This window comes from Pteronotus mesoamericanus, unplaced genomic scaffold (genome assembly GCF_021234165.1).
Source record: "Pteronotus mesoamericanus isolate MK-2021 breed Mesoamerican mustached bat unplaced genomic scaffold, CSHL_Meso_final contig_164, whole genome shotgun sequence".
Lineage (NCBI taxonomy): Eukaryota > Metazoa > Chordata > Mammalia > Chiroptera > Mormoopidae > Pteronotus > Pteronotus mesoamericanus.
Window position 1 is genome coordinate 29,560,820 of NW_026555065.1, and position 22,977 is coordinate 29,583,796.

The 22,977-nt window shown below is 40.6% G+C and overlaps 1 protein-coding gene and 1 non-coding gene across 2 annotated transcripts in view; one reads left to right on the forward strand and one right to left on the reverse strand.

Moving 5' to 3' along the window:
• Positions 1 to 22,977, reverse strand: part of FMN1 (formin 1) — a 342,380-nt gene that overhangs the window by 299,959 nt on the left and 19,444 nt on the right. The gene's annotated exons all lie outside the window — the stretch shown is intronic.
• LOC129064497 (U6 spliceosomal RNA) lies at positions 9,753 to 9,859 on the forward strand. Its single transcript, XR_008528476.1, has one exon. It is a non-coding gene; the product is annotated as a U6 spliceosomal RNA (small nuclear RNA).

The window sequence follows — 22,977 nt, forward strand, 5'->3', positions numbered from 1 at the left end:
CAGGTTTCACCGCTTTACAGTCATATTAATGACAAAACTTTTTTTCTTTAAGCCAACAAATTCTTCAAGAGCTTCTTTCTATTTTCTTTCTCTTTCAGGGGAAATGAGAAGTGATTGCTTTGCTTTTCAAAAGATGTTTTCAATGAAACAGAGAAGCTCAGTTTTTTTTTTCCTTTCATTTTTTTGAATCATGTCTCAAAACTAAGTCCTGTAAGAATTGTTCCTTATTTTATTCTAAAAACAAATGATTCTACTCTATTCGCCTTCAAAATGTGTTAGGAATTTCATTTTCAGATTTTGAAAGCCAATCTCCTTCCCTGCCTCCATAAAATGACCTACAACATTGCATTTAGCCTCGCATGTAAATTGGAGCTATGTAAAATCACTGTACAATTATCTTAATAATACTTTGTGTTTATATGGAGCCTTTTATCTAAAGAGCTCAAAGCATTTTGCTAACATGATCTTAGTAAACGTCACAACACCCCACTCAGGAATGAAACAGTAAGGATTATTACTATCAATTTTAACAGGTGGGGAAAACTGAGAGATTAGTGACCACATGACTCAATTCAAGGTCACAGTGCCAGCTGAAGACAGAGATTGACTCAGGACTCTGGCCTCTGTTTTCAAGGACGTACCCAACTGACCACAAGAGAGCTTCATGTTGAAATGAGAATTAGCTTTCACTTCTCAGAGAGCATTTCTTCTTTTGCTCTAAGGCTAAAAAACCATAAAAATAAGGCAAATAAAAGTTATTTTTGTTTTTAAATTATGGCACATGTGCTGAAGATAGCAGATGTGCTACCTCCAGTCACTTTATTCCCCTCCTTACCCCTTCCAAAGGCCAGGGATCAGGCCACGGATTGTGTTTACTTTGTCTGTATAGAATGGTTAGCCAGTGCACTACTTTTCATATCCCAGGAGGAAAGAAGTTTTCAACATTGGCCATCCTGTGCCTGTTCACTGTGATATATCCAAACAGTAGGGAATTGCACAGTGCAAAAATAAAAACATTCTCATGTTCCCACTTCCAGAGGTCACCACTATTATTTGTGGTGTATGAATACATACATGTGGTGAAGCCAGACATTCTGTTCTGCATATTGTTTGGGTTGTCTTCATCTTCCAATATTCCCTGGTCATCATTCTTTGTTAGTTTATATATATGTACACCATTCTTTTATGTGACTACAGATCCATTTTTATGGATATATGCACAAGAATATACAAAAATATTTTTTCCCCAATTCCCTTTCACTGGACATTTGGGTATTCCCTTTCTTTTTCCATCTTTAAATTGCTATAAATATCCTTATTTGTTAACATTTTATGTTTTTAAAATATTTCTTTGGATCTACTTTACATTTTCTTAAATGATCCAGGCCTCTTGTTTATAAAAATACACTGGTCACTCTATACACCGAGATGCTGATTGTATTGTGAGCCTGCAGCCTCGGATAGAAGCCAGTTTCCTGTTTCTTCCCATCTCTGCTTTACAGAAGTTTTGGCTTTATCTGCAGGACACTACTCTGCTTTATCCATATGACCAAAAAAATGTGAACGAGAGAATATTCCACATGAGACAGGTGGAAGGACAGCTAGATGATCGATTAAGAAAACAAAACATATAATCACTCATGTACAACCCACAGCCCACTTTCTTCAAGGCCTGGTTCAACAACAAATTAAATCCTGGACTTTTACAAGACAGAGTGGTGATCCTCCGTTTTTTGGGGGTGAGGGGGGTATTTTACAAATAAGACTTGGATCATATGCCTAAATCTGAGTTTGAGCATCATAATGACTGATTACCTTGTGCCTCTGCCCCCTCAGACCAAATGGAGGTTCAGTGTCATATTCAGTTCAATGCCGATATCCTTGACACTGTTTTGGACTGTCTATGAATTGAGAGCCCAAAAAAAGAGAGTTTGACTCCCTTGTTTCCAGTGGTATTTGCCCCAGTATCACATTTATTTCCAGTTGGATATCCTGTGTCTATTACCTTAGTTCCCAAAAAAGCACATAGTTGACATTTTACTTTCTATTTTAAGAACTGAAGAAGAAAAAGAAAGTGATAGACTTAGAGCCACAACAAGAAAAATCTAGAATTTAAGGAGGTCACCATCATTGTTTTTCCTATTGATTAATTCATTCATTCACTTACTAAATAAGTATTGGAAGTAAACAACGTGACTAAGACACAGCCATGCTTTCAAGGAGCTATGAGTACACTTGTGGCCATTGACAAAGAAAACGAGCAAACAGAGAATAACCCTCCCAAAGTGCAGGGAAAGGTTCTTGGAAACTGTTAAAGTTAACTAAATAGAGAAACAAAAAAAATGTCCTGCCAATAGAATGAAGTGCAGTGTTCTTGGTCACGTGAAGCCTAAAAGATTTTTAACACCCTTAGCTCCTCCCACCCAAAAAGTGAAAAAGCTGAGAAGCCTTATTCTTGTCATATTCTAATTTTATGTGTTCCTACCCCTTCTTAAAATATTGTCATGCTCTCTAAGTTCAAGTAACCAAGTAATTGTGTTCTTCAAAAAGAAAAAATTTTTTTAATCCAGTCATTTATTAACAATTTTCTCCCCAAAAGTATGCATTACAGTGGGAAGAGAAGGTTACTGGAAATAAGTTTTATAAAACTAATATTGATGATTTTAGACTACGCATATTAGGCTCACTCTTATTTTTTAGTTTTTTTACTTACTGATTTTATAGAGGAAGGACGGGGGAGAGAGAGAGAGAAACATCAATTTGTTGTTCCACATATCTATGCATTCATTGGTTGATTGACGAGAAGTCAACTCCACAACCTTGGTGTAACAGCACAATACTATAACCAACTGAGTTCTCGTCAAGGCTCAGCTCACTCTTTAAATGCTTACCCCACAGTAAATTTCATGCATGTTGTGTCTTGAGAGTATAAAACAACAATAACAACAACCAGGTCAATATCCTAACATCATCTTCTAAATAGTTCCACTCAATAATCCAGCAATGTTTGAATCTAATGGCCACTGACAACATATACAATGTGTAAGAGAGGAACCTTGTGTCTGTGTCAAATCCACAAATAGTGAATTGACCCATGTTGGCCTGTCCTACTTCAAGTATGCTCTTCCAAAAAGCGGAGAACAAGGGGCTTTCTTTCACTTGCTGCCACAATCTCGCTATACAGTTTTTTAAAATGAGGAAACATTGTATTTCCTGTTGTAGAGGTGGTAGAGGACTGGCCTAGTACAGGCTTTCCAAACTTAATAAAGGACACTAACCTTTATTATGAAGATGCTTATTGAAACTAAGCATCTTCATAGCCTCACAACTGAAGCTCAAACCTTGGAATCATTTAGAACCCCTCTCTTTCTACACCACAAAGTTGAGCTTTGTGGATCTATTTGTACACTGCTTTTCATATTCATTCTTTTCTTTCCAGCCCATGTTTTGAGTTCTCATCAATTCATCATTGGCAACCATCACCAACTGACTCTCCTCATTCTACTCTTTTGTTGCCCTTCACGCTACTGTTTGGTTAATCTTCGTGAATCACAACTGGGGTCATATCCTTCCTCTGTTCAAAGATCTCCGATGGTTTTTCATGATCAATTAAATTAGGTAGACACTCCTTCACACGGTGTTCAAAGCACCCTACACTATCTAGTATATAGATTTGATTCAATCAGTGTTTGGTGAATGAATACACAACACAAAGTGAATGCTCACTGTATTCACTGGTAGTGTTTCCCCAGAGTGGCATCAGAGCAAATTAATATTGAACAGGTCTTTAAGAAATAAATAACAAGGCTTAGGATCTGTTTAGCCCTAAAACCAGAAATATCCAGAGAGGAAAACATTAAATCTCATATAGCTGGACTGGAGATATGGTGAGGGTTGTTGGTCAAACAGAGGTAGCTGTTTGAAGGGATGTGTGCTTTAGCACAGACTCAGATATCCATGAAAGATAAGCCCTTTCCATGACTCCTCACCCCAATATCAACATATTGCTTTCTCATTTGGTGCCACTGAGGAGAGTCAGTTAGGGCTCTTTATGTTATAACAGAAATCCAAGTAAACTGACATAAGCAAAATGGAATTTATTAGCTCATACAGCCAAAAAAGTCCAGTGTTATAAGCATGGCTGGATCTAGGTACTCAAATGATATAAGGAATCTCTTTGCATCTTTTGATCCTGTTTTCTCATGTGGAGTCAAGATGGTTATTACAGCATCAGAATTATACCCTCCTACCTTAGTAACTATAAGTTACTGAGAAAGTGCCAGCTGCTCTAGCAAAAGACCCAAGGATCACTCCTCATAGAATAACTTGAAAAATGTGCCCATTCCCAACCTGATCACAGAAGCCAGGTCCTGGGTCACATGACTGGGTCACAGGATCTCCAGATCACCCTCATCTTTACCATGAAAAGTGAGGAAGTGAGAGGTGGCTCCTCAGCCCTGGCTGGGACGCTGGGTTGATTAGAGCACCATCCAGATACACCAAGGTTGTGGGTTTGATCCCTGGCCAGGGCACATACAAGAATCAACCAATGGATGCATAAGTAAGCGGAACAGCAAATCAATGTTGTTTTTCCTCTCTCTCTCCCTGCTTCTCCCCCAACGTTGCTCTCTAAAAATCAATAAATAAAAAAAAATTAAAAAAAGAAAATCCGTGGCTCCCCATAAGAAAAGTGGGGTACCATGACCAGACAGAGGGGAAACAGACACCATGTGGGAAAGAACATTGACGCCTATTGTAAAATGTTCTGATACGTAGAGAGACAGAGGAGGTCATCTTCTTGTTATGCTATTGCAGCTTCTCTGTGCTACTTATAGCTTCTGACCAATGAGAGAGCCCCTCTGTACATATCACCCACCCTTGTCATCTTGCTTCTTCATCAGTAATGGTTTCAATGACCCCACCACTCAGGAGAAGGCAGCTGCAGTGACCTTATGGACTCACCCCTGGGACTGAATATTGGGATTTCTTTCAAGTTCCCAAGTGATCTTACTGTGTAGCCATGGTTGAGAATCACTGGAGTGAAAAACCACTTGGTCTTCACCACCAAGGCATACAAACACTGCTTAAATCTTACAGCATCTGTCTTGTCTCATCAAATAATCTGTGTTTTGGAAGACGAATCTGAAGTGGCTGCTTTCATTTTCAGCAACTGAACCACAAAGTTTGAAGGGAGAAAGAGTAATATCCACAAATCAGATACTAGACTCAACAGGACTCTTCTGCCCCCTTCATTATATTCTTTGCATAAGATCAATTCAATAGGAGAGAAGGGGAAAGGAAGAAAAGTAGGCTTAATTTTTATCTCTTAGATTTTTTGTAATTTAGAAAGAGAAATAAACCATGGAGCCTTGCTTGCTACAGGGCCAAATGTTACAGTTACTGCGTGCCACTATTATCTATTGAAATCAGACGCAATTTAATGAGGTTATACCCTGGAGTATACGACTGCCTTCTCTAGCCCACTTCTACCCGATCACAGAATTCTGAGATAATATAAAGGGACTGAGTTTATTTGTATCACCCCTCTTTCTAAAATGGTACAATGCCATACAAAAAGATTATATCCAGGGAGGCCACATGATATAGTAAAATGCAGAGTGTGAATCGCTCACCCAACACTTACCAGACGTGGGTATTCAATTAAAGAGTGTTAACCTAAGTCTGATTTTTGTCATCTATAAAATGGAGGCAATATATAACCTTTCTCAAAGACTCTTGAAGGGTTTACTGACAATACATAGCATCTGACACAGAGTAAGCTGTCAGTAATCATTAGCTATTATCATTTGGGAAAGTGACTTTCATTTTTCTAAACCAAGTCTTGAGGATTAGTTCTAAATGAAAAGTTATACCAATCCTGCATCATAAATGCCAGGACACTAGAACAGCATATGTAACAATTGTGTAAAGGAACCATCAAATGAAGATTACAAATTAGCAATGCTTGGTGTTTAAACAAATACTTTGTGAATTTGGATATCCATATTATAGTTTAAAACATGACTAGTGGCCAACTTTGTGTGGTGAAATTTTGCTAAAAGCTCCCACAGTTTTAGTCACTGAGGATTTTTTCTCTTCACGTGAGTTTATCAAGGAAGTGGTTCATTAATATTAAATACCTAAATGTTTAACTTCCTAGGTATGATTGATTGCTTATCTATAGCCCACTGAACAATGCCATTTCTTTCTAAAAACCATCTCTTTATTAATTCATGGCTAAAGCTCTTCTTTGCAATAAGTCACCAAGCTGGGACAGTGGCCTCTAAAGATCTACACACGAGATAATGGTAATAATACCAAGCTTGCAGTGAAGTTCTGAAAACCAGATGAGATAACATAGATGAAAGGGCTTTGCAAATGATGAAGCGCTGTGCAAATATTCCCATTCTGCAGCTGTGGCCGCCACAGCTGCTGACTGAAAGGAGTGCATCCGTGGTCACGTGGCGTGTCCGTCCTCCTCAGAGATACTGTTGTGATCTGGCACCATGTGACGAGATACAGAGAGTCCTCCTAGACTGAGAGGAGGAAGAGATGAGCAGAGCGACCGAGGAAGTGACACCGCGGGGACAGGATGGCGGTGGGAGGGCGGGCCCCACGGATGGGCAAGTGATGGATGAGAGGAAGGAAAAGGACCCTGCGGGGCAGGTGGTCCAAGGGAGCCCCACAGAGTGCTCACAAATAATGTAGAGTCCTGAAGTACAGGGTTTGTGCAGGGAAGCAAAGTATGAGAAAAAGCTACAAAGGAAGGTAGATACAGATGGTGAAGAGCCAGTGCCTATAACATCCGACAGTTTTTCAAGTAGGCCACCTCTACATTTATTCTTATTATTCACTGAATGTTTATATTACTTATATTCAAAGTCATTTGGATAAATGATAAAAATGATAACCTTGTCTCCAAAACCAGCCTCCAAAATTCATTTAAAAAGTCCCACAGATGTAGCTGAGGGTTCTTACGCTTCTGTTCATTCTTCAGTAGACCAGAGAGAGAAAAACAAGTAGGAGGACAAGGGCCGAAAGGAGAGCGGCAAAGCCTGACAGCGTGCTCAGAATGGAGGCCACTCAGCAGGCGGAAGGAGAAGGCAATAAAGCAGCGATGAAGGCCGCAGGCTGGTTGGAGCAGAAACCAGGAAAGGAAGGAAGACAAATGACTGTAACTTCCAATTTGCAGGGCCATGAAACCTGAACTCTTCTGGATCTGCCTTCCTGGTGAGTCCTCTGGCTCCAAAACCCTGGAAAGGAAAACTGATACCCATAAAAAACTGTGACCATGTAACTGCAAAGTGTGATAAATGCTTCATCCTGATTAAAGGCAGTGGTTTTTCTGACAAAGAAAAGCTGTGGCTGGTTGACTCTGTGAGAGGTTATAATGCGTGGGAGTTAGAGAAAACTGCACAATGCACATCGCAAACAGACATGCTGAACCTTAGAAGCTGGGTGGGGAGAGGCAAATAAGACAGAGCTGAACCCACAAGGAGCAAGGAGGGGCAGGTGTCACATCTTACAGCTCAAACAGGAAATCAGGCTGGACCTGTTTTTCTTGGGGGAATGTGATCTCCAAATGAATCAACTGGTTGGCTAGACCATTTTAACTCAACCTCAGATATCCATTAATTTTCAGTAATGCCATGGTTAATGCTCCTCTAGTTTCAATCTGCATCCTAAGACCTTTAAACAACTCTATTCTGTCCTTACATGGACCATCACTTAACCTCAGTCTCAAGGGATGGACCAAAATTACCAATAAGTGGAGTCAATAAGTGAATTCAGATCTAACTATAAACAAAACAATCATTACTACTTACTAAATGAAACCCAAGTGTAACTATCTTTGTTAAACTGAATAAAGATTTGTTAAACACTGGTGAACCTTTTAAAATAGCAGTCATGTCTGCAAGAGTACCAAAGCTACTCAATCAAGACAAAAGTTGAAATACAAATGTTTTCATATCAAACCCATCTCCATTCCTGCCAAAGCTCCCTTCTCATTCACTTGATCAAGTTCCTCCTTGGGGCAGTGAAAATCCCCTTGGGGATAGGCTATGCTGAGCCCAGGAGATGATTTCAGGAAGGTTTTATTGTAACAATGCTTAGGAGGACATCAGTGTTAACATCCACTAAGTGTCCGTGGAAAAACAGAAGTAACAAATCCAAGGTCCTATCCCTAGGTCATCCGGAAGGATAACAGGATGAGGGAGTGGCTACACTTCTGAGGGATGTCACACTCCTGTTCCTGCTGGAGGAGGATCTGGATGGAGAAGTGGGAGAGGCAGCAACCAGGGAAGGGGGAGGAAAGGGGGAAAGCAAGAGAGAGACTGAGAGTATACATGCATGAGAGACAGGAAAGCAGTTATGGCAGAATGCCCAGACATGAAGGCAGGTCAGGAGACAGTAAGAAAGGGCAATAAGGAGAGATGACAGAGGTATGTAGGCTGCAGGCTTGTTGAAACAGAAACCAGGAATAGGGCAGGAGGACAGAAGGGGAGAGTGTGGTGATGGGATCAGGAGAGAAGCCTAGGGTGGGGAAAGAGAGAAAGCAAACACTTGCCCTGGAAGAAGAGTAAAAAGTAGATTTGTGAATAACCAAAGGCCATGATTTCTAACATCCTCAGAGAGAGGCAAGGAAAAGCTGATCAGCTGAAAATTGGATCATGACTGTTGCTGAGACAGGACCAGAAGGGAGGGCTCTAACTCTGTGCTACTGATTCTTGAAGGATCTTAAAGATTCAACAGCCTCTCTCTATGCTCCCCTAGCCTGCGATCTGTTCATCACTGAATACTCTATCCACAACCTAAAAAGAGACTTTATATCCTTATGGTGTTTCAAGGTCCATTTATAAAGTGCCTCACAGAAGTTATCACTGTCATCACACTGAGACACCTGATATTTTACGTAAAGCCATTTTAAATCTCAAGCAATAACAATTCTCAGTGAAACGAGCAGTTAGGCAACACCACAATGCGATGAGCTCCCAGAGTCTGGGGGCAAGAATCAAAATCACTCATTCAATTCTGAAAACTTTAGGTTATAATGAATAAGTGCTTTATATATAAATAATTTAATATAGCAAACTTTGTTTTTCAAACGGAAACAGTTGATAAACCAGCAGCCCTAACTGAGCCGACATGAATCTGAGGCTGGGTGGTGGGCTGTATAAACAACAGTGGTGAGATTCACGGGTTAAAACTGGGGACTTTTTAGAGCTCTGGCAGTACCTGAGCCCTCTCTTATCACCGAATTGAAATACTTCTTATTTCTAACCTACCTTTCCATTGACAGGTTAAACCGGCATTTTCTGATGTCTACTTCATAGTACGTATTATGCTAGACACCCCCATATGTATGATCTCATCTAGTCTCACAACCATCTACTGGAGTAGGTGTTATTATCCCAATTGTACAGGCGAGGAGACTGACGCTGGGGGTGGTTAAGATCACGTGATTGGGAGCCGGCAGAGCCAAGCTACAGACTGAGGGCTCTGAGTCTAGGTCTGGCACATCTTGTAAGATACCAGACTGCCTCCATCATTCATAGCCTTGGCCAGAAAGGGCCTGGCTATCAGAAAGTAGGGTGCTGGAATGTAAATACTATCTTCTTATTCATCTACAAGCATGTCAAATATTTCATAATAAAAATATATAAGGAATCATGTAATAGACTGAATTACGTTCCCCCCAAACCCACATGTTGCCCTAACCCTAGTACCTAGGGCCTTTGAAGGGTGATTAAGTGCTCGCTTTGACAGCACATATCCTAAAATTGGAGCGACACAGAGAAGATTTGCATGGCCCCTGTGCAAGGATGAGACGCAGATTCTTGAAGCGTTCCATATTTTTTGAAAAAAACAAAAAATATAAATAGAGAACAGACGGACAGCTGTGGAAGGGAGGGGGGTTGTGAAGCTGGATGAAAAGGGTGACGGGATTATGAAAGAAAAAGAAATCTCAGGCACAAACAACAGTATGGTGATTACCAGAGGGGAAGGGGGGTGGAGGAAGGTAGAAGAGGGTAAAGGGGGATAAATCGGTGATGGAAGTAGACTTAGGGAGCTGAACACACAGTACAATATACAGATGATGTATTACAGAATTGTACAACTGAAATCTATATAATTTTATTAACTAATGTTACCCCACTACATTCAATTTTTAAAAAAAGAAAAAAAAAGAGGTTAAGTTTAAATGAGGCCAGTAGGATGGGTCCCATTCCAATCTGACTGGTTCTTATAAGAATGAATTTGGACATGTCAAGGGCATGCAAGGGCATAGAGGGATGACCATGTGAAGACGCGACAAGAGCCATCTGCAAGCCAAGAAGAGAGGCCTCAGAGGAAGCAAACCCTGCCGGCACCTTACTCTTGGATTTCTAGCCTCTAAAAGTGTGAGAAAATAAGTGTCTGTTGTTCACGCCACCCAGTCTGTGGTATTTTGTTATGGCAGCCTGGGCAAACCAACCCAAGTACCTATGCCACGCACTGCACTGAATACTAACGCGGGGTCCCTACTCTCAAGAGCTTTTGGTCTTGGAAAAGCCACTGAGAAGCACCCAGGCCATTAGAATATAGTTAAGTGCTACAAAAGGGCAAGTGCAGAACACTATGAGAAGACCGCGCAATCTGATATTTGGTACATATATGACAGTGGGTGTCTGGGAAATCTGTAAAGGAAGTGGTGTCTAAACTGAGATCTAAAATGTTTTCTCCAATACAACCAGAAGAGCTTCCAATTTCCACTGACCATGTATCTTCCGGTTCTTGACCCCAGTTCCCCCAAATTCAGAGAGCATCCCTCCTGTGACAATTAGCTCTTGCTCTGCTAGCATTTTGTTTCTACTTAAAAAACTAAACATGTATATACTTTTTTAAAGCTTAAGTCTTATGAGACTATTAAGAAATGTAAGAACAACTTTAAATGAAAAAGTTGTATGCTGTACTAGTTTCTCGCAGCAAAGATTTGACACCAGCTAAGAGGAAGGGGGTAGTTAAAAAATTACAGTGAATTTAATTAATGGAATATGTGCAAATATTAAAACTAATTTTAAGAAAATTAAATGGCATAGAAAAATTCTGTGATATAATATAAAACAATTAAAATTTCGTTAATACAGAGAAGCAATTTTAAAAGTTCAAAATATTAAGGTTTATTTCAGACTTACAGGATTGAACAGTTTTATTAATTATTTTATTAGTCTTTATTAGTTATTTTTAGAGAGAGGGGAAGTGAGGGAGAAGGAGAGAAAGACAAACATCGCTCACATGCCCCCAGCAGGGGACTTGGCCAGCAACCCAGGCATGTGCCCTGACTAGAAATTGAACCAGTGACCCTAAGGTTCACATGGCCGGCACTTAATGCACTGAGCCACACCAGCCAGGGCATAGTTTTTGAAATTAATATTTGTGTTTCCAAACTTTTATGTAATGATAAATATATACATATAATTTCAATAATGATATATATATCAAAAGAAGTATATATTTTAATAAGCAAAAATAAATATTTTTCCAGAAGACCTAGGAAATTACTTGCATCTTTTAACAACACTGTAGTTCTTCTAGTTTTTATAGCAAAATCATCCACATTAGCTGTGTCATATATTGTTATTTTTTTAAAAAAAACCTAGACTTGTACTGAGAAAATCTAAATCTGAGTTCTGTTCCACTTCTAACTAACTGTATTTCTTTAGCGGAGGTTGCCTAAGTTTGGGGCATCAGTTTCTTCACTGATAAAATAACCCATGCTTACGATGACCGTCATCGGCCTGGTGAGCGGACCAAATGAGATGGCTGTGAAACTGCACTGCAAAACTCGAAAGACCTATTTTCAGTAAGAATGAGGATGGCTATTACTATTGACTTACGTGGTACTCTTTCAGAACAGGTCAATGTTAGTTGGGGATGGAAATAGGCTTTGAAAAACCTGTAATTGCAACTTGTCATCAATATATTTGTTCATTGTGTGTCACTGAGGCCCAGACCACTTTCAGGTAGGCTCCCATGGGCAGGGGCCACATCGTTGTATATTCTACATGATTTCTCATAGACTCTGAATGTCATGTGCAATGTCAAGGAAATCTGTGAAGGATACTTCAGGAAATATCCTTCAGAGACACAGTTATCAAAGTTTTACACAGACAGATGATAACATCATTGCAGGCCACCTCCTCAAAGCAAATGCCTGTAGCCATGAGAGAAGGCTCTCAGGATATTGATGAGGTTGGCAGGTCAGAGCAATGGAAAAATGGGGAAAATGCAGCTAATGCTTACTAGGCAAACACCGTATGGGGGTAGGTAATCCAGCCTCAAGTGACAGGAATACCTCCACTAGCCACGTAATATTGTTTAAGTACACGTGGGAAAAGCTCTTTCAGATCCCAGGATAAAGCCTCTGATCAGATGTAGCGTGTTATCAAGGTTTTTCCACACCTGCCTAGACATCCAGGTCCCAGGAAGTGCCCTGAAATGACTGACCTATGTCACCTAAAGCAATCGTTCAGGTCAGTTAGGCAAAGGACCTCAGAAAAAGTATTTTCCACAGCTGGGTCAGAAGAAGAAAGTCAAGATTTTGTTTTTCTTCCTTTCTGCATCCCTACTTCTAACTCTAACTCCCAAACTTGTCCCTCCTCCCCTGTCTTCCTCCCACCTGCCTTCTTTCCTGGCTGTAACTGCTTGTCTCAATTCTAAGAGTCCAAATTAGGAGCAGCTGAATGTGATCAATAAAGCAGCACTTCTCTGAAACTCCTCTACAGCATCGGCTTCTCCAGCAAGGACTGTGTTAGTACTTCTTCCTACTCTTCCATATTCTGTACAGGAGAAATGAGCATTTCATTTTTTTTTCCTCAAGACTCTGTCTTAATGCACTGTGGTCTATTACTTTAACTAAAAACAGAAGAATCACCTGGTCTTTCCTAGACCTCAGCACAGGTTTCAAGTGTGAAGAAGCTGCCTGTGTGCAACTGGTGCTGAGAGGAGACATTATATTTCTTCCTAATGTAGCCCACACTGGGTCATATGGAAAAGGAACCCCAGACCAGGACTGGCACAACACTATGCATACATTGCACTCAGGACACTCACCACTCCTAAGAGCAGACAGTACAATTGCAATAGGAACATTCAAACCTGCAGTTTCTTAGCCTGTCATTGTTCTTGGGGAGGCATTAACCTAAAAAGAATTTCTGGGACCCTGGGGATCTGTTTCCCAGGAATATCTTTAATTTCCTCTGCTGATTCCCAGCAGCACAGCCTCTTGAACTCTTCTACCAGTGTCTCCAGATCCTCCCACAGGTTGTCCTGCCCAGACTGGCATCTCTTTCATCACACCCCGCAGGTGTCTTCCCAAAAATCCAACTTGGAGGAGGAACCTGGGGGTCTGTCGGTCTGTGAGCGCACAGCCCCCTCTACTGGACGAAACAAAGAAACATACACCGCTGGAAAAGGACCACAGAATTCTCCAACAGAAAGGGAGATAAAATCACTACCCTCACTGTGTACGGGAGAAAACGGGCTTACAGATATGCCATGAATGAACAGAATCACAAAGGGTGTTGGAGGTCAAGCACTACATCCCTCTGCCTCTTGTGTTAAGCACCACCATGTGGAACTACATCCTTCAATAACTCTACTCACAAGAAGAGAGAGCTATGTAACTGAGTTCGTGGGAGTCTCTAGGTTCTGAGTTAAAGCGCTCTCTAAGGCACAGCCCTCTGAAGAATCAGGGTGTTGGTTAAAAAAAGCACTGGGTTGGCAGTCAGAGAACCTGGCCTCTAGTCCCATATCTAGTACCTACAACCTCTGGGAGGCTGAACAAAACCATGTAATGTCTCTGGGTTTCCCTGGTTGAAAGAGAACGTATGATCTCTAAGGGGGCCTGTCAGAATGTGAACACAATTGTAAATGAGTGGGCAAAAGAGAGCAAACGGGATCACAACACTGAGGAAAGTACGTTAACTGGAATGCTGGAGACCTTGTCCTAATCCTGGCTCTGCTACCAACCAGCTATTTACCTTAGGGAAGTCGCTTCATCTCTAGAACTGTGTTAGAAATAGGGATGAAGCTAGATCATCTTCTCGGTAGAAGGAGTATACCTTCTCAGTCCCTAAATTTCTACAATCATGAGCAATGATAACTATGAGTATTGGTGTTTTCTTCAAAGGATCCTAAAGCCACACCAAGAGCCTTCGTCCAAGGCCCTACCATCGAACCGCAAAGCTTCCGTAAGCCACACTACAAAGCAGCCAGGAAACCACTGCTTTTTATGAAATAATAAATAGACCTAATAAATTACCAAATTAGGTAATTAATTCCACTAATTTTAAATGGGGTTATAGGAACTGACATAAAGTTTAAAAGAAGAGACAAAATAAAATAATGGCAAGGTTGTTTTCTAATGGCCTAAGGATGGCTCAGGAAGCAATGGGGGAGGGTCAGGAAGCTAACCGTGCCAGCCCACCTCATCCCAAACCTCTCAATAAACAGTAATCTATATAAAAAGAGTGCACTTGCCATGCAAATGCAGTTTCAAAATAGGTTCTCTAGGTGCACCAGCACCCCACCTCGCGCCTGGCTGTTGCTCTCCAGGTGTCTGGATCTGCCGCGAACAAGAGGGGAGACAGCAATGGATTGGGAGAACTTCATGACCAACTGTAGGACAGTCAGCCACAAGGTCAAGTGGAAGGACACGGAAAGGTAAAAGAAAACTACGACCCTGGAAGAGTTGCTTAACCTCTCCATCATTCAGCTATCTTGCTTTTTATTTAATTCCTCACCCAAGGATATGTTTATTAATTTTAGAGAGAGAGGAAGAAAGAGAGAAAGAGATACATCAACATGAGAAAGAAACATCAATCAGTTGCCTCTGGTACGTACCCAAACCGGGGATAGAATCTGCAACCTTTTGGTGTATGGAACAACATTCCAACCAACTGAGCTACTCAGCCAGGGCTATCTCACTTTTTCTTAAAAAAAAAACAAACAAATTTAAATATAAAAGCAAACACATCCAAGTCACAATGTTTTGCAGCTAAAATTAAGGCAGCCTATACATCTGAAGTATTTTGTTTATTCAGTTCCTCCCTTTAAATTATCTTCCAACGTCCCACTCCTTTTTGGTCCCCTGAGAAAAAATTTTTTAAAGTGTCAACTCAAATGATGTCCTATTTGACCTGCACCAAGACCAATAAGCACTTTAGATGTTATACATACAACAATTTGAGGACTTTGTTCCAGAAGTTTTTCCACATTTTTTTTCCAAAGGGCCAACGTAAAGTTTTGAGTCTTTAGCATCTCATCCCTTCTCTTAAATCCTCCTTTACAAAGATGCATCCCTGAGAATATTGATGTTAAATGTTGGTACAAACTGAGCAACAGCAAGTAGATCTCACAGTGAGATACGCTAGCGCACAGAATAACCCAGTTAGAGAGGAGGGTGTTGGCTCTGCCAGCCAGCCTTCCCTGGTGCTTCTTCTCATTGGCATCCAGTAGGAAAGATCCCTTTCACACCTGACACAAGAATGCACTGTCCTTCTGAAATACGAGAAAAGCAATCCCCTGAGGAGCAAGGAGGCCTCTTGGCAGGACTGAAGCTACAGAAACCAAAAGCTTAGCTGGCAAGACCTGTGGTCAGAAGTGACTCTGTATGGAACGCTGTTGGAATCAGGCAACTTCCCCAGGGTTAGGCCATAGTCTTTAAATATATTACTTAGAACTGGATAGGAGTATCATTGTGCATTATATGTCAATAAAAAACTTCCTATTCTATGGACCATAAAACCATGGAAAAGATTTAGGTACTTCCTATCCTGTTTTCTGCCTTGTTTCTCTCTGTCACACGTATGCCCAGCTAATGAAGAATAGAACTTACTGATTATATTTTGGACCTCAATGTGAGCTCCATGAAGACAAGGATTAGTTGATTTTTTTTGTGTGTGCGTCTCTGTGTGTCCAACAGTGTGTCCAATGTTGTGTCCACTCTATCTAGAACAGGGATGAATACATGATAGGTATTCAATAAATGATTTTTGAGTGCTTCGCAGATATCAACTCAAATACTCACAGTGACAGGGCTGTTCTCACTGTTACAGTTCAGAGGAGATGGTTCCATGGCCACAGGGGACAAGGCAACACAGTAAAATGGAGAAAACTGATTCAACACCAAGTCTCCCCTCTGCTACTTAGCAAGTTACCCTCCCTGAGTCTTAGTGCCAGCCTCTTTCAAATGGAGATGGCATTCCCTGCTTCTGACACAGGATAGTTAGCAATCCCAGAAAGTACATAGTATGGAAGAGGTTTACATCTCTTGGGAGATAATGAAAAATACACATTTGATGCACATATACTGCACACCCACAAGAACAGAAGCATAAGCATAAACAGAGATGGAAGTGCTTAGGAAAAATTTCAAATAGCAATGAAAAGTACCCACTTCTTCTGTCTGTGGAATAGTTCTGGAACTGCTGTTTTCTGATCTCATACCATGATATTTCAGGATGAAAGTGTCTGAGCAAGTGATTTCATTGATGAATAATGTCAAAGTTATTTTTCTCTGAAAACAGAGCAAGAGTTTTGTTAAGGGTTCCAGGGTGCTTTGGATACAAAATTTAGGAAGGTCAACTATAACCCTATCAAACAGAATGTTTTCTAATTCCTAACACCTGTTTTAAATGTATTTTATCCTCTACATTGAATGCAACTCTCTTAAATCCTTTCTGGAAACAGGTAGGACATAAACCAAAGAAATTGTTTTGTTTGTTTGTTTTTTAAAGCAGACAAATATACCCACTCATCTCATGGGGATTCTGTGTGGATCTCCTGGTAATTAACACATGCGGAAGTTCCATGTAGGCACTAGTGTGAACCCACAGACGTCACTGCAGTCGGTGGTCTTTATCCACAGCTCTCTTTAGCCAGCACCACCCTTGCCTCCCCATTCCCTGTTGCAGTGAGACCCTTCACCACCACCACCACTGGACAAATAAGCTGCTCTCCCGCATTTGGCTCTTCTAACTGAGAGGTGGGGACTACAGGGTAGGAGTTTCAGAAGCATTCTGGAATCCTACCCTCTTTCTCTCTGCCTGTCTTAAATGAGGATAGCTATATATTCCTGAGAAGAAAAAAAGAAACCGACGTGATTGTGAACTAATGTCTGATACAACTGACCAAAGAAGCTTTCCCAGGGAAGAACTCTGGGTTTTGTTCGGATTCCACTCCAGATATTAATTTTCCTCCTAAAAGTGAACAATACGTTTCCTTTCACCATGCTATGGGAAATGCTCGCACATTTCCTTACACTGGGGAATGGCTTTCCTACGTGACTATGGGCCTTCAGGAGACTAAGGGCACACTGGGTACGTCAGCCCCTCCACTGTGTGGCCCTCTCAGCGGACTCTCCCGCTGCTCCGGTTCCAGGTTTTCACTCCAATCCCTGTCACCATGGAAGAAGGTATGGCAATGAGGCGGACAGATGAGGGACAACAGTTGCAGTGGGTCAGGCCCCGGTTGAACTCTAGGTTCTGCCACTTACTAGCTGAGTGACCCAGGAAACTTACGTCAGTTCTTTGACTTTCTGTTCCTTATCTGTAAAATGGGTAAAACAGCTATTGTATAGATTGTGGTTTGAATTAAATATAACATTTATCAAGTGTTCAATTCAGCTGCTGGTACATAAGGGCTCAAGAAACGGTTGTTTCTGTTATCATTATTTTTTAGCCAATGCCCATGGGCGTACCCTGTTTGCTAAGGCACCAGCAGGGTCAAAGTCAAGGTAGGAAAGCGAAAGGACTGAAGGAACATGAGAAGAGAAAATAAGCAAACACCTTCACTGGGAAGAGGCCTCCAGGAACTGCCCTGCCAGTGGGAACACTATCACTGATTGCCTGCACTTGTGGGAATTACATTTCTATCAGGTAATCTAAAGAGGAGTAGGTAGAGGATACAGCTCCTGGCTGCTGGACTCTGCAGCTGTTGTTCCTTATCCTCACAAGCTTCCTCCTGTTTCATTTTCCCTTCCTCTTGCCAATGCAATGTGCAGCCTCTGCTCACACATGTTCCCATATTCCCATCATCTCTCCCTTTGCCAGCCCCTCCCCAAGACTGGCCTGGTGTGCCCCCAAAGCCTCCCCGGAGAGAGGCTTCCTTCTTCTTGTGTAATCCTTCAACATGGATACACAGAGGCTTGAAGTAATGAAGGAATCCTGCATTTTCATGGTTTACTAGATAACCTGACTCAGCCTAGCAGTGAGGATACCATTGCTGTCTGTCAAACTAGGTACAGAACTTTGATTGTTCTACTCGATAGGGTCATTGAAGTATGAGAGCTGTGAGTGAGGGCTCCTGAGCCCACTCAGAGTTTACACCCTGTATGAGGGGGTGATGATCACAGCAGCGGTAAAGGCAAAAGAAAGGGCTCAAGGCAAATGCCAGGAGCAGCAGGTACCAAACTCTGCTCTGGTTCTTCGCCATCTCAGACCCAACCTGGAAGGCAGGTCACTTTTCAAATCCTTGGGGGATCTTCTTCATGAAATTTCATACCCTATCTATTCTGTCAGAGGGTGATGTCCCTGGGCTTTCGTCGTCCCAGAGAATGTTGCTACCCTCCAAGAAATGGATGAGAAAGAGACAGAGAAAGAGAACATGCTGACCCACAGATCAAACTCCAGACTTGAGAAATGCTGGTGAGGAGCACTCCTGACCACTCACCTGAATGCTCAGACAATCAGGAATAGCAGGCTTGGGAGAACCTTCACAACGGATCACATGTTGAACCCCCTTATCCCACGGATAAGAATAATGAGGTTCCTGGGAAACTGGCTCACCAAGACCATCCAGCCAAGTGCTTAATGGCAAAGCCTAGGCTTACTCCAGTTTTCTGTAGGCAAACTCAAAGTTTTTATAAAATTTAAAATCAAGTGTTTGTTTTCTTTGAGAAGGATTCTTGTGTGTGTGTGTGTGTGTTGTAAGGTTTCCAAAAATTGTCTAATGAACATACACAAAAATAGAAAGAATCATATAATGCACCACATAAACATATTACTCAACAAAACAATTACCAAGATTTTGCTATACTTGCTTCACCAAATTTTCATCTTTAAGTATTGTAAAACCATCCTCAGACCTTATATCAATTAACCCCTACATACTCTTTGAAAATATGGGTATTTTCTTACATCAGTGATTTTCATATTTTTGTTGGGTCCCACCCCTCGGAGTTTCATATTCAGTAGGTTTGGGGTGGGGTGAGAATTTTCATTTCTCATCTTTCCCAGGTGATGTTGGCGATGCTAGTCATAGATGACAAATTGAGAACCACTGTCTTACATACTCACAATGCCATTATCATATCTAACAGATTTAATAATAATTCCTTGGTATTATCAAATATCTAGTCCATATTCAATTTTCCTGATTATTTCAAAGGCGTATTTTTATAGTTGGCTTATTTCAAATACATTTCAAAGTTTCTTGTATGTATTTATCAGACCAATACGTCTCCCTAACCCCTAGTCCCTACCCACCCCTGTGTCTTTTTCTGACTGCCTTATAAACTTCAGATCACTAAGAGACTAAATCTTAATTGTTCTCACCACAAATGGAAATGATAATTATGTGATGTGATGAAGGGTTACATAATGCTATGATGGTAATCATACTGCAATACATAAATGTATCAAATCAGCATGTTGTACACCTTAACCTTATACAATTTTGTCACTTATAACTCAATTAAAAAAAACAAACTAGAACAGTCCCACGTATGGACTTATATGTCTGCTTGTTTCTGGTGTAGCATAACTTATCCCTCTACCTTCCATAGTTCCTGTGAATGGGAGGTTAGCCCTGGATGTCTGATTACTTACACATTCGGGTCTTTGGCAAGAATACTCCATAAACGGGACTGTGTGTGGTAAAAATCAAGGTTTAAATCTTAAACTCAGATCTGAGACATCCATTTTTGTGTATCTGGCACACACATTTTAAAACACTATCTTACCTATTTTCAAAGTATTTGAAAATAATCCATCCCCTTTATACTAGAGCATACCTTTCTCACTCAAAAGTTTATGGATCCCTATTTTTTCCTAAGGAAAGACATAATTTGTCAGACTCCCCAGTAAGCCACATACCCGGGACCCATCTGTCACCCTGGTCAATATATACACTCAGTCCAAGTGTTTTAAAATCCCACCCAAGTTAACATGTATTTCATGAAATCCCTGCAATTTAATAAGGATAATGATTTACCTTATAAACAAAAGAGTCGGTGGCTACTATATTGTAACTACCACTGTCTTGAAACCCACCTCGAAGCTACTCAGTTCCCAGTGGAAATATCCACTAGCTCGCACCAAGCAGGAGGAGCCTAACTCCCCAGGGAAGTGGTGTTCTGCTGGTGCCTGTGAGCCGAGGAAAAACAAAACGAGCTGTTTGCGGATGAAATTGGATCTAATGGATGAAAGTGATGAGAATGAGCCAGCAAACAGGATTCTTCTTGAGAATAAACTCTGATTCTTAAAAACTAAAAAAGCATGGATGACATTTTAAATCATATTGGCAGATTAGACTTTTATCAGCATGGTTTATATGGGCAAAATGATTTTCGCAGTCATAGAAGCACACTGATCTAATTAATTTTTTTAAAAATTCAAAGGCTAAAAATGCAGAAGCCAAAAACAAAGCAAAAACTATGCAGTCCCAGAGCTCTCCTTCAGCAAATCTAACTTCTTTTCTTGCGTACACACACAGGCATGAGATGGTGTGCGAAACACCGACCTCTAAGCATTAAATGAAATTTCCATGTCATTAGCTTAACACAGTAGAGGACACTGTAGTAAGTGTTAATTTCCCATGTCTCAGTCACTCTATTTTATGAAGCTTATTGTTGGCTTTTGTAGAATTCCATGCCTAGGGAAGGGAGGAAAAAAAGAGCTGGGCTCTGGCAGTCAATTGATTAATGACTAATAGATTCTTCTAATCTCTTCTCCTGTTGGAGGAATAGGAGACAGTGGTCCATGCAAGCAGGGATAATGAACTGTGCACACTGCAGAACATTTTTGCAGCCAAAAAATAACTCTGAGTTGTAATAATCAATTCTAAGCAGCAGTAGGGCATCGATCTAAAACTTTTTAGATATGAATTTTCATGGACAGGTCATATTGTTGAATCAATAAACAGTACCACTGAGGAAAAATTATTCTGTTATCAAAATTTTTTAATATTCTAATTATTCATTCTATAAAAACATTGGTACTGGTATAATGCATTGCACACCTGATTAGAAATAATCTTTGTTGAAGCAGCATTTTATTAAGAGATACTGTTTATTCTGGTTTCACTTCTTCTGGGCATCAAAATCTTGTTTTCAATAATTAGCTAAGGTCTATTAATCTGTTATAACATTATCCAGGGCATGGGCTATGCTTTAAGTTATGAAATTGACTAAAGTTTCTTTTAAGTACCAAATCTTTATCATTTCAATTTAGGAGGAGTTTTGCCCCAACCCCCATATGCTCTATAAAATGTTCATTACTAGATCTATTTATGCAAGTTGGGTTCTGGGAATGCAAACATGAAAAAGACATAACTCTCTACCAAAGAAATTCATAATATACTGACTCCAGTTTCTAGAGAATATACCCATTGGTCCTTTCTGAACATTTTTGCAGAAATCCAGCAGTGCTATGTTGCTTCCATAGAGAAGAACGGTGGAAAAAGAAAGCAAGAAATTTGTTGTGGAAATCAGAAACAAACACTCTCATCTTCACACGACATATCATATTATGACCAACTGTTACGGATATACAATTAAAAAGTAAGTTTTTAAAAACACATCCTGCAGGACAGTAACAGGAAAGTACATAAAGCTTCAATGAGATCAATAAGAAAAGTATGTCAGCACCAAAAAGAAAAATTTTACTGGCAGTTGCAGTCCATAATGACATGATCGCTTTCGGTGTGGCTGACACTGTGCTTGGCATCTTACTTATTCTTCATAAGAAGCCTCTAAGTTATATTTTGTTATGCACAAAGTAGAAAAGAAGGTACAAGATACAAGAAACATTGTACATAGGGCAAGGACACTTTAGTCCCCTCCAAAGTAGGCACCTTGGGCCCGCACACAGTTCTCCCCATCACCATTGTATTTTCCTGACTCTCATCGACAGTCTGAAACCTCTTCCCCTTCAAAGGTGAATTTAGTTTTGGGAAAAGCGAGAAGTTGCAGGGCGCCAAATCTGAGTTGAAGGAAATGAGTCATCTGGGTGATTTGATGTTTTGCCAAAAAACTCTGCAGGAGACATGATGAATGAGCAGGTGCGTTGTTGTGATAAAACTGCCAATCACAGTTGCCCATAGCTAAGACCTTCTGAATCATCCAGATAGTTTCCATGCGAGTAATGTTCAAGCTTAACGCAAAATTTGATACAGATTCATTACTCTACTCATTCAGTCATTTTGAATGCAACAGCCACACAGTACACATGCTCACTCAATGGCATCCACCCACCCCACTGACTAGTACAGTGAAGTCACCATTGTCCATGCATGCACATTCCAGTCCACTCTCCTTGGCTGCAGGTTACATCGATGTTGCACAAACCATTCTTGTTGTACTAACAATGGTTGGACTTTGTGATGACAGTGTGCGTGTGTGTGTGTGTGTGTGTGTGGTTTGAACAACTATAATTTACTTAATTCAGTAAATCAGAGTCATAACTAAATAAATGATGGACAGAAAACACATATATGGAGATTAATGAAAGAGATTCCTAGGGACCTTTCAGAAAGACAAGACAGTGTTTGAATCATAGATCACTTTTCAAAAAAAAAATTGTGAAGAAAACCTTCTTTGTTAAGCAACTCCAAGCCTCAGATAACTTTGCAAAGTTAGATGATTCCTCTGTTATTACAATCACAGAATCAAAATATTTAGAGATAAAAGGTTCTCAAAGCTGTATTGTCCTCCAA